The 11,497-nt window shown below is 42.2% G+C and overlaps 1 long non-coding RNA gene across 1 annotated transcript; it reads right to left on the minus strand.

Annotated features, from left to right (window-relative positions):
* Positions 1–373: 373 nt before the first annotated feature.
* On the minus strand, positions 374–11,152 carry LOC138067904 (uncharacterized). Its single transcript, XR_011142332.1, has 3 exons — positions 11,091–11,152; positions 7,847–8,019; positions 374–478 (listed from the first exon to the last, which is right to left on the minus strand). It is a non-coding gene; the product is annotated as an uncharacterized lncRNA (long non-coding RNA).
* Between the last annotated feature and the right edge of the window lie 345 nt (positions 11,153–11,497).

An 11,497-nucleotide genomic window follows, 5' to 3' on the forward strand; every position in this document is an offset into this window, starting at 1 on the left:
TCCACTGATCATATTGTCTTTTGTAGCAATGACCATATAGGTCAGAATACAAAAAGGGGGGCAAAACAGCCCAATACTGTCCAAAGGAAGGCTGCTCGCACTGGTAGTCTTCAGAGATCTGACAGTTCAACCAAAGGCTGTTTTTTCACCTTCCTTTCAGAAAAAAAAAAAAAAAATCTGTTCACAAATTTTCACAGAAAAATACTAACATCTTCTACAAGAAAACCAACATTTTTTAGATTTTTTTTTTTTTTGGACTGAAACACTAAGTTCTTTCTAGCAAGAAGCCAAAATATTACCTGTGAAATCAACCAGTTAATAACCACAGGAACAGCCCCAGTGCAAATCCATCCTCCTGGTATATGGCTGTTTAGAAGATGTGCAGAACACTTTCCCTGCTCCCACAGGCGAAGGGAACTTGGATCATTTCATTCTTCCCCTCCTTGCCTTCTAGAAAACACCTACAAACTGAAAAACCCTAGAGGGAAAAAATAAAAAAGCCACACCACAAATGTTTCACTCTCCGTTGTCCTGTGAAAGGAAAAGATGCTTTTCTGGCTGGTCTGCAGCCCAGAAGACAACACAAGAGGGCTCTGTGGCTGCACACAGACATCCCCACCGCATAAACCTCATGCTCGCACTCCGGGATTTCTCCTGAGCCATTTCCTCCGAGTCAGCCACTGCTGCTGACCACCTGTTGGTATCACCTCCTCTCCCCTGGCCCAGCAAGGATGTGAAATCTCCCTTCCTCTGCTGCTTCCATTGCTCCCACCTCGTAACCGGCTTGGCTCCTCTGATGATGCTAGCAGGTGAAATTTGCAGGCACAGGGCAGTGGAGCAGGCAGCCGGCCCTGCCTAGGAGGGCGGACAGGCTTTAGAGATAGATAGAGCAGCATGAGGCCAAGTGTTTCCTCCTGTCTTCTGAGTCATATATACCGCTTCCTAAGGACCCTCCAAGCAGGTAAAGTTCTTGATTTCATTTTAGCTCTATCTCTTTTCTCTACTTAAAGCTCAGGCTTCAGGCAGAGCAGGCATGCGGTCTTTTTTTTTTTTTTAACAATTTTAGATTTTATATATGGTATTTTTGCCAAACTCAGCTTTATTGACTGTTCTTTGGAAACCAATTTCAAAGAAAAACCCAACTAAGAAAAAAAAATTAGCGAAAACTTCTCTGGCGTATCTCCTTGCAGCACGGGCTAAAGAGCACTATTACAACAACTGTCAGAGTTTGTCACAAGCTTCTGCCCTGCCCAAGTGTGAGCAAACGAATAGCCCTATTTAAATAACTAGATCATCTGAATGCATACAACATCTCAATTCAGACCACACACAAGTGTCTGTCCATTCACGCAAGAACAGCAGAAGCCTGCAGTGCAGAGAATTAAAGCTTTAACTGGCGTTTGCTCAAAGCTCACACTCCATAAGCGCAACTCAGTGCAGGGTACTAACTCTTCCAGTGGGCTGTCCCGATCACGGGGCTGAGGCCTCACTGCCAAAATTCATTCATCCCCAGCTGGTCTCATCTGCACACAAGCAACCCCAAGGGAAGACCTAACCACCTCTTCTGCAGCAGGTTCTCCAAGGATGACCGTTATTCAGTGGAAATATTTGATCACTATCTCCCCTGCCCCCTGGACAAAGAGCTGTGTAATATATATATCACAAGGCAGGTTTCCTTGCTTGATTGCTAAAGGTGCAGGAGCACAACCAGCGTAGTCAGGGTAGGGGCAGGGGATCAGGGCAGGTCTGAGTCCTGCCTGCCCACTGCTCCCTCCTAACCATACTCAAGCCATTTTCCTGGTTTGCCTCTAAAATATATGTGAATCTCTGCACTGCAGGTTCTGCAAGAGGATCGCTGGAGCCTGCTGCTGTACCACTAGGACTTGTGCATCCTCTTTGCAGCCCACAGCATCCATCAAAATCCTCTAGCAAGTCGCAAGGGTTTGGGTCAAGGGGTGCATTTGCCTCACACCAGCAGGGTGACAAGCACAGAGACAGGCGCTGTCGTCTGAGGCTGAAGAGGCGAAGGTCTGCCCCACTTGCAGACGCACATTCCCTGTCGCCCAAGTCTCCAGGTGGCAGATCACAGGAGCCAGCTGCATGGATGTAAATTAAACCTGTTTTCTCCATCTCTCACACACCTACAAGCTGCAGATGAAAGAAGTAATGCTGGAAGCTGCTGTTGCTGAGAAGTGGTTTAACGCAAACGACTTACAGAGCGAACAGAAACTAAGTCTCAGGCTGAGATCCCAGATAAGAGAGGCGGGGGAGAGTTTGTGATCTCTAGACATCTACCTCAGTGCAAGATGATGAGAAAAACGCTGAGGCCGGCTCAAAGCTCCTACGAGCAGAAACCCAGCAGGACTCCTAAGGTAAGGAGAGGTTCAGGAAAGCAAAAGCCAAGAAGAAACAGCAGCTCCTTGCACATATTTGGGGAGCAGCAATGAAGTTTCCTTTCCAGATAACAGCATATGGGATGTGGGGGGAGGTGAGAAAAAATGAGGGGTAAAAATGATACTTGAGTAATAGTTCTTGTGTCTTCAGGGAGGACCCCAGAAGCCCCAGCCCCCGCCCCCACTAGCCTCTGCCCTCCTATCAGTGCCCTGTCCCTGTTCACATTGTTATAATATGTTATATTTTTCTCTAAACTTCCTCAAAAAATTACATATTTCTGCAAGTATTTAAGTAACCAAAAAAATAGTGAAAAAGTTTTCTAGAGAAAAATTCTGACTGGTTCCCGTGCCTACATTCGCTGAGGGTGTTAGACCATGGCCTTCTTATTGCCCGAGTGACCAAGGAAGGCTTCGGCAACGCAGCGTGACTCGGCCGTAAGCTCCCTCCACGAGCTCTGCTGACCTGCTAGGAAATTCTTATCCCGGTTAACTCAGTGCCCACGCAAGCTGCCCTCCTCCACACACGGCTGCCTCAACTCCTGACCCCTCTCGCTCATGCTCTCATTAGGCCCTTAACTGCTTGGTATCCGTGACTGCACTCCGCCTGCAAGAGACAATTCCATTTCAGTACAACAGATTCAAACTCTAATTGAGTTTTCCCATTTAAATCAAGGCAGGAACATTTCTGCCAGCCTGCAGCCATGAGAGTTATTTTTGAAGACAATTGTCATAGGCAGGAAGTCAAATCTGACATTATTTTTTTAAACTTCTTTAAATATGTGTGTGTGTGCATATAAGTGCATATTTCTTTCTGCAAGCAAGAAACAATCCCTCCATGTGCACAGGAAAAAGTCATAGGTTGCTTTAATTGTGAGGCTGCTGAGCCAGCTTCTTTGTGGCAGGGAAAAAGAAAAAAAATCTCCAGCTTATATATGTATTCCTGTCTCCTCAAGGTAGCTGAGATGTGAAACTGGCCAACGTTTTATGACAAATGCAGCTGACAAATCAGTTGAACAACTGGATTTTCTTTAGAATGGAAAGTAAAGTAGACAAGAGTGAGTGGAAATATTCCTTTTGGCATTCCTGGCCTGCGGAGCAAGTCTTTGAACATGGATTTTCATGGAGAGCTGTAATGCTGAACTAGGGCCTGAAATCCCTTCACTAGTCTAAACTCTTAAATATTTTACAGTCACATTGAAGAGGAAGACTCTCCCTGCCACACTTAGCCAGACGTGGCAGCTAGTTCTCTGCAGGGACGCGGAAGAGCAGAGAACAGATTATATTGATACAGATTTATTCAGACAGCAGGAAAGAAAAGTACACGCATTTCTGGATCTAGCCAAAGTTGCTCAGGGCTCAGACACGCAATCAGGTTACCACAGCATATCAAACACTAAACATATGTAAACTCCTCATAAGGAGGAGTTTAGTTACTCTCTTCCACTACCTAAAAGGGGATTAAGGAAAAGCAGCCAGACTCTTCCTGTAGATGCAGAACGAAAGGATGAGAGGTAACGATCACAGGGACATAGGGAAAAAATTCTTCACCATGAGAGAGGTTAAGCACTGGCAGAGAGGATGAGAAAGTCTGTGGACTGTCCATCCACAAACTTGAGTAACCTGACCTGCCTTTGAAGTTGCCCTGCCTTGGGCAGGAGGTGGGGCTGGATGACCTCCAGAGGTCCCTTCCAGCCTGAACCATTCCTTTAGTCCGTGGCTCACAAGACATTTAGCATAACTCACATTTCCGCAGGCCAGTAGTGTGCATCTGCACAGTAACTGAGGTTTAGAGGATGCATAGGAACTTGTTAAGCTTGGTAGGAGCTTTTTCTGCATCAGAAAAAGCACTGAAATCTTTGGCTAAAGATTCTTTCAGCAGGCATTGATTTTTCAATTACTTTCTTGAATTAACTCCAGTGCTGTTACTAATGATATGTGACCATTCAGACATTATGAGCACTTTTTAAACACGCAAAAAATTTTGAGAATATATGTCTGTTGTTAATTTGACTGGCTTGATAGTATCTCTGATAGCAAAGCTGTGCTTCCTAGATATGCAGGACTTTTTTCACTGAAGTGTCGTTTGGATAAACTAGAATATTTTTCTCTTGGGAGATATTTTTAATAGACATACATTTTGGTCATGGATATACTTCAAGAGGAACTGCCAATTTCTTGCTGTAGTTCTTAGTATCACATGAAGCATCAAAAGCTAGACAAGCATGGATTTATCTCCGATAACTGAATATTTAAAGTATATATGTCTGTGATATTGCAAAGATATCTATTTGAAAAGCTTCTCTTAGATACAGGGCATCTTTTTTCACATCTGTTGTTGCTTTGTTAATAATTTATCTCTAATTAATTATTGAGATAGCGTTTTCTGAAATATAAATAAAATCTTGACAGCACAAAATACAGAATCATGAATTCACTGTTGAACTGCTCAAGCAGAGACTGATAAGAAAGGAAGAAGAATTCTTATTAGCATGCAAATAGATGAGATAATGGAAAAGGGAATATACTGCTCAGGAAGCAGTTTTACAAGTGTTATTTTTCAAGTGTTCTGCAGGATGGAAGTTCCCATTTAATAGCGCCATTTAAAAACTGCCATTAAGGCCTTAATCCTTTAATATGCTGCACGTGGATAGCTTCCTGTTCAGATGCCAAGTGAGACTGGGGAGGAGGTGGGCTTCATGAGGGGTCAGAGTCCTTCAGCTGAGCATCGTATTGGCTTCAAGGCTTATAGAGCCTCCCTGCACCAAACCGCATAGAGACCACAGAGAAGATTTTCTGCAAAGTGCAGTGTGAGGAATTCAGAAGATTCAAGGGAAGAAAAGCATCTGAAGAACTTTTCTTTCAGCAACAAACTCAGATTTCTAAGTTTTCTCTATCACTGGTGAGCAAAGGGAGGGTCACAGGTCACAAGTAATCACTCAATAACCATTTTTTATATTAATGTATATTGAATTTATACTGATATTAATAAATATTTAAACAATTTACCTGCTCTCATCTGAACTGCAGAAACTGAAAGCTACTGTGCTTTCAGCTTCTTACAGTGCAAAATAAAATGGATTATCTTAAACAAACTTTGCTGGAAATGGTCTGCAAAAAGGTATGCGAAAAGTTGCCTCCTCTCACCTGGGAGGTGACAACTTTCATTGCTTGCAACTATCTGACCATAGTTTTAAGGAAATCCTAGTGGATTTCAAAAGAAAGCTTGCATTGCACTTTTATGTCAAGGCTGTAGATAGAATTTGAAGAACAAGGAAAAACCTCATAAAAATACTCATCAAGAGGAAAGAGCTGCAAATTCCACTTGATATCCTACATCCTTGGCCCAATCTAATCAGTGTGGTTAGTCAGTGTCTTAATTTCAGGAAACCGTAAAGATCTGTGGGTGGATGTCACATTGAGAATGACCTAAAAGAGCTCTTCATTTTGCAAGGTGTTAGGATACATTTGTTTTCACATACAGACTAAAGCTTGGAGTCAAGCCATTGAAGTCATTGTAAAGGAATTCAGTAAGCTTTGTTTCAGGCACAGAAAGGTTAAATTATAGCTACTGCTGGCAACATTAAAAAAAAAAAAAAAAGAAAAAGCATACCTCAGGGACCTAACCTCTGTATAACCTTTGAAGCAGAAAACTTTTGATAATGCTTCATAAAGAGTGAGTACTGGAAGACTAACAGATGCATCAGTACTAATCATTATCTGTTAAATTTATCAGATTCCACCTGACCCAGAAGTCAAGTCAAACAAGTAAAGCAAATTTCCAAAAGCAGCCATATTGCATATGAGGTTCATCCTAGCAAGTCGTTAGAGTGATTCATTCGCCAAAATCTTGATGCCTGATAATTACCTCTTCTCCCAAAGAGAAGATATTTGTAACTACTGTGTTCACTGCTCAATTTTCAGTCAGGAGTTGAAAAGAAAATCGGAACTAATGCAAGACTCAGCAACATAAGTATTATATGTTACTGACTTACGTATTTACAGCTGCTCTAGATCCGTGATGTGGTGGGTAAAGAACAAAAGGACTAAAGCTTGGGAGCCCTTGATTCTACCTCTGGTTTTAATATGAACATCTTCATTATGGTTACCTGGGCACTGTAACCTGGGCACATAAGCAACAGCTGAAATTATTGTTGCTATTTAACATGTCAGTGCTACTTTACAGCTGGCATCAATACAAGAAATGAAACTTAGAGTAAGTGGACAAAACCTACCTGAAGAGTGACTGAGAAAAGGCAGCTGGAAACCTAAGGGATTATAAGTTATTTCTGTGTTGCTAGATGGGATGGTGTCATTCAAAGGCATCACTCTTTGTGTACAGACAGATCATTTTCATTCCAGCTCCTAATTACCACCTTTCTGTTAAAAGATTTCTTGAGCCTTAATATAGCCAAAAATCTAGGGAAAAATTAAAATTGGATATTTAAATTAGTCTTCTGCACTCTCTGTTCTCAGTGGAGAGACATCCAATAAGATGCTCACCAAAACGGACTGAAACTATTGCCAGACTGAAAAGTAAAAAGTAGGAGAAAGTAGCAAGGGAAGTAGAAGAAAAAGGAAGGAAAAACAAAAGGAAAGAAATGGAGAAAGAGAAAAGGAGCTCATCAGAACCCATGAGTCTGAGTCATTCTTCCAATAAAACTTCCTGCAAAGTTCAAAAATCCAACCTCATCTTATCTGTGCACCTGAAAACATGAAAGGACCAAGGAGCACAAGGTTGTAACTTTCATGTTTATACACAAATACTCTGAAAGAACCTGCCTCTGCCTAACTTCTTCGTTCAGTGCTTACAAGCGCAAACATAAATTAAGCAGAGGCTTTGAAGTCTGTGGTGATGCAGAAGCCCCGGCAGAACAAGGAGTTCTGAGCTGAGGAAGAGGGCAGAAAGCTGTCTACAGGGCAGGAGAAGGAACAAGAGAAGCAAGGAGTCCCAGATAGAGGAGATGCATATTTTAATCTTCTGCATTTTCATTGTACCAAAAGTAGCATTGAATGCATAGGTGGAATTTGGCATGGAGAGCTAGGAATGTCCCTGTCCCAGCTCAGCAGCATTGTCACAAGCCTCTCAGACAGCCTGTTTGCCTCAAGCTTAGGTGAAACCCGTCTGGCCGGAATCCAGCTCACCAGGGCTGAAAGGCCCTGGATGTAGCAGGAAGGGAGAAGGCAAACAGAACAGCCTCTACCCATAATTCACAGTACCACTGTGCACAGGAGGAAACGTGGCTGCAATCTAAATGCCAGTGGTATCAGTTGCATAGCTGAAAGTACCATGACGGTACTATCCTCCACACCAGCTTTTGCTAGGCAGGGTACCAGCGGCCTACCATCCCCCCCATAAATCCACACTTTCACCAGCACAGCTCCATGGTTCCTCAAAAGAGTCCTTTGACCACCAAAGCTCAAAATATATGGAATTCAATGCGCTGTCCACATACCTGGTGGGCCACCATCCGTCAAATCCTTAGTTCAGCATCTCTGGCCGTATTGCTCTAGCTCTATTGATATGATGGTTCCATTTAGCAGGTGCATCATACCACTGCCCCAGCCCTTTGCTGTCCAGATAGACTTCACCAGACTTCACAGAAGGCTACTGAGCTTTCAAAATGTGCTGCAGAACATGGGAACCAGAGAGAGGAGGAAAAAATTAACATCAAATCAGTGGAGATATGCCACAGATATCCAAGTTGGTAGAAAGCACTGAGAGGGACTCAAATTCCAGCACTCTTACTGTGCATACAAGGAAAAAAAAAACACTACATCCCAATTGGAAAGCTAAAACAACCTTTGGAAAGTGAGTTTTCTACTTATTTTTGGAGCCTGAGGCAATATTGACTTTGGCAGCACAGTATACACCCTGCAGGGCTCTGAGGCTCTTCCTGCTGCCCCCAGTATTCTTCTTTCATAAATTCCTCTTAGGAACAAAGAAATTTTATTAAAAAAAGATCAGCTTAATGAGTTTTCTCCTGTAGTTTCAAGAGAAAAAAAACTAAATATTTAACCTCTGACCTCAAGGCTAAATTACAGCTTGGTAAGTGATGATAAGCCACTTCTTACTGTTTGTTTTAAGAAAAGTAACACTGTCACCGTTTCAGAGAGCAATTAGTGTTCCTGCTGGGTTTAGCACTGAAGTGGGTTTTGGTGGTGGAATTAAATAGTTTGTGGGTTTTTTTCCTTCAAGTTTACAGGAAATCGCTGCAAATGCAAGTCCTGGAATTCCTGCAGAGCACCAAGATTTTACAGTTAAAATACATTACCACATACATGTGTACATAGATATATACATATACACTATATATATATATGTATGTGTGTTTATGTGTGTATGAATATATGCATGCAGCAGAACAAAAACTAGGTTGTATTTTTTTTATCTAAAAGCAATTATTTGTGCTTGAAATGGCTATTTTCTAATGGTACTCATCTCTGGAGTAACTGAACAACTTAGCACCATGTTTATCCAGATGCTAAAGTCCCAGATGGATTTTTTCTTTGTATCTCTTTTGAATAGTTGGAAAGACCTACTGTGAAAAGCTCATTGTTTTACTGTTAGTAGATCAGTAAACTTCAGACAGGAGCACTGATCCCAAAGACAATAGTTAAAGACCCCTACAGTCAAAATATTCGTGGAAGATTTTAATCACCAAAGTGAAATCCCTCTACTGCTTTGCCCAAAATGGCAGGTTCTGCAAACATAAATTTTAGAAAAGGCTGAACTTTTGGTGCTTATAACTGTCTCCAGGTCAAAACAAGATGGAAGAGAGAACTTTTCTAAGCTTGGCATAAGAAATGTTATGTCCCAAGTTACTGAGAAATATTAATGAATGTACTAATGGACAGAACAAGGAGCTTTAATGAGCTACATCCAGCTGGCTGGAGCCTTCCAATCTATGACGGACTGAGGAAATGCTCCCAGAGGGTCTCACGATGTGCTGATTCTCAAATAAATTCTTGGATGGGTTTCCTGGGAGTGCTCACGGACTTAGTAGTTTCAGGCTCAGATTCAAGAAAATTGTCTTATTCACTATCTGTCATTGTCAGATATTCACAAGTTTTCAGCACCCAGCAGCTAGAACAAAGGAAGCTCCGAATTCCTAACAATTTTGCAGCATGCTTAACTTTAAGGACAGGTTTTAAATCCTTGGTTTTAACCATATTTTTAAGGGCTTTCCAGAGAGTATTTGACTATATTCGAAACCGAGTTAGGTGATTATAAATCTTGTATACTACACCACATAACCAAGTGAAATTCAGATTCCTATTATTCTAATTAGGAGAAGACCCTAGGTCATTTCAGCATCCACAAGGAGCTTTATCACACAAGCTGCATTTTGCGTCCATTGTAAAGTCACTTTCTGTTGTGATTGCTTTGTAGATGCCAAAAAAGTAGTTGCCTTTGTTTCCTATCGACTTCTTTAATTTTACTTCCCTTTGGCAGAAAATGAAACTGCTTAACTACAAGATGCAAGAAAGTTGCCAGGAGTTTTTCAAAGACCCAAGAATATACATTAAAAAAAAAAAAAGAGAGAGAGAGAGGGATCAAATCTAATGGACAAAGGAAATCATTGTTATTATTGCAAGCTGATTTCAGCATTGCTGGTTTCTTACAAATAATGTTATATAAAGACTCAAAGTTTCAGCCCAAATGAGCTATGATATTTCCATAGATCTGTTGTTACATTTTACATTGGTGTGCCACAAAACACACTTTCATTATTTTTACTCATAATAGCCTACCAGACAATGCAAGGCGACATCATTACATGAAGTCTTCCAGGTTCTAAATACTGGATAAATGTTACCCTGGGCTTCTGATCCTCTGCATCAGAGACAGTCTAGAGAGAGGAGCTGTGGTGAGCAGCAGAAAACCCAGTTATCATCTGCCTCACTACCTACTCCAAGTGAAGGCTCTCCTGGTAAAGAAGAGCCCTTGCTGAACCGAGATTGCCCTGAATGTTGTTGCAGCCACCTGTACTGTAGGACTACTGTACGTTTGTCACCAGGACACTCAGACATCCTGACCCCAAGGCATACCCCATAGCAGGGGCTGAAGCAGCCACAAGAACAGGACACAGGCTCAAGAGAACAGGGCAATGATGTGAGACTATCTCCCTAAGAGTATATATATAACTGTATAACTATATAACTATATATAACTTCCCCACTTACTGGATATGAAACACATACTGAGTACAGGGTAAGAGACAGGTATAAACCCCTTAGATATACCTTTGCTCCTTTTTCCTCTCTTTTCATGCAGCAGTCATCCTATCTTGTTGGCTGGCGACTGCAGTCTGCTGCGAGGTGCAGACCACTCAGCATGGTGGCAGATTTAAACATCACATTGCACAAAGTCAATACCCCCATCCACAAAGAAAAGCTGCACAAAAGTTTTGAAGTTAGGCCTTCTCATCTCTTCTTTACGGCTGTTCACAAAACCAGAACAGGGCCTAAAATATTCAACGGCTTTTCTCTTTAAATCAGGTCAGGCCTCATTCCCTCTCAAGTTGCCTGTCTGGTTGGCTCTGTGTTGTTATGATTTTTTTTCTCTTGCCTTAGACCTTGACACTTCTTGCCCTTACATGATATTAAATACAATGTACACAATTGGGAACAGATTTGGTTAGTTATTTCCACTTCTCTGCAATGACCTGTTACAGCTCTCCTAGCATAGCCACTCACCTGGCGGGTAAACATCCCCAGATGGGGAATAGGGATAGTATTGGTCCAGTCCTTGCCCCCCAGCAGACCCTTCAATAAGCTCAGCCTTACTCTCTGCAGAGCGAGTTTCCCTGAAGCTGGTCAAGCTTCTCACTGCATGAAGAACCAGGCCCATCCGCCTGAGGAGAGGGCAGCCTCCGGTTTAACGTCCACCCATCCCTGTAGCTGGTGTTAGCTTTAGGATTTCTCCTTCAGTTTGGCCAGTTTTGCTCTTCACCCCCTCTGACCTCAGAAGTGGCATTCCTGATTTAAGTCTGTGCAGAAGAGAGGAGATGCTGTATATCAGTGACACTCCTCAGTGTGGCAACTGCCTGAAATAGCCACCTGTCACTGAATATGCTCAAGTCGCTGTGCCATGCTTCCCCCAA

The sequence above is a fragment of the Struthio camelus genome, chromosome 7, assembly GCF_040807025.1.
Source record: "Struthio camelus isolate bStrCam1 chromosome 7, bStrCam1.hap1, whole genome shotgun sequence".
Taxonomy (NCBI): Eukaryota; Metazoa; Chordata; class Aves; order Struthioniformes; family Struthionidae; genus Struthio; species Struthio camelus.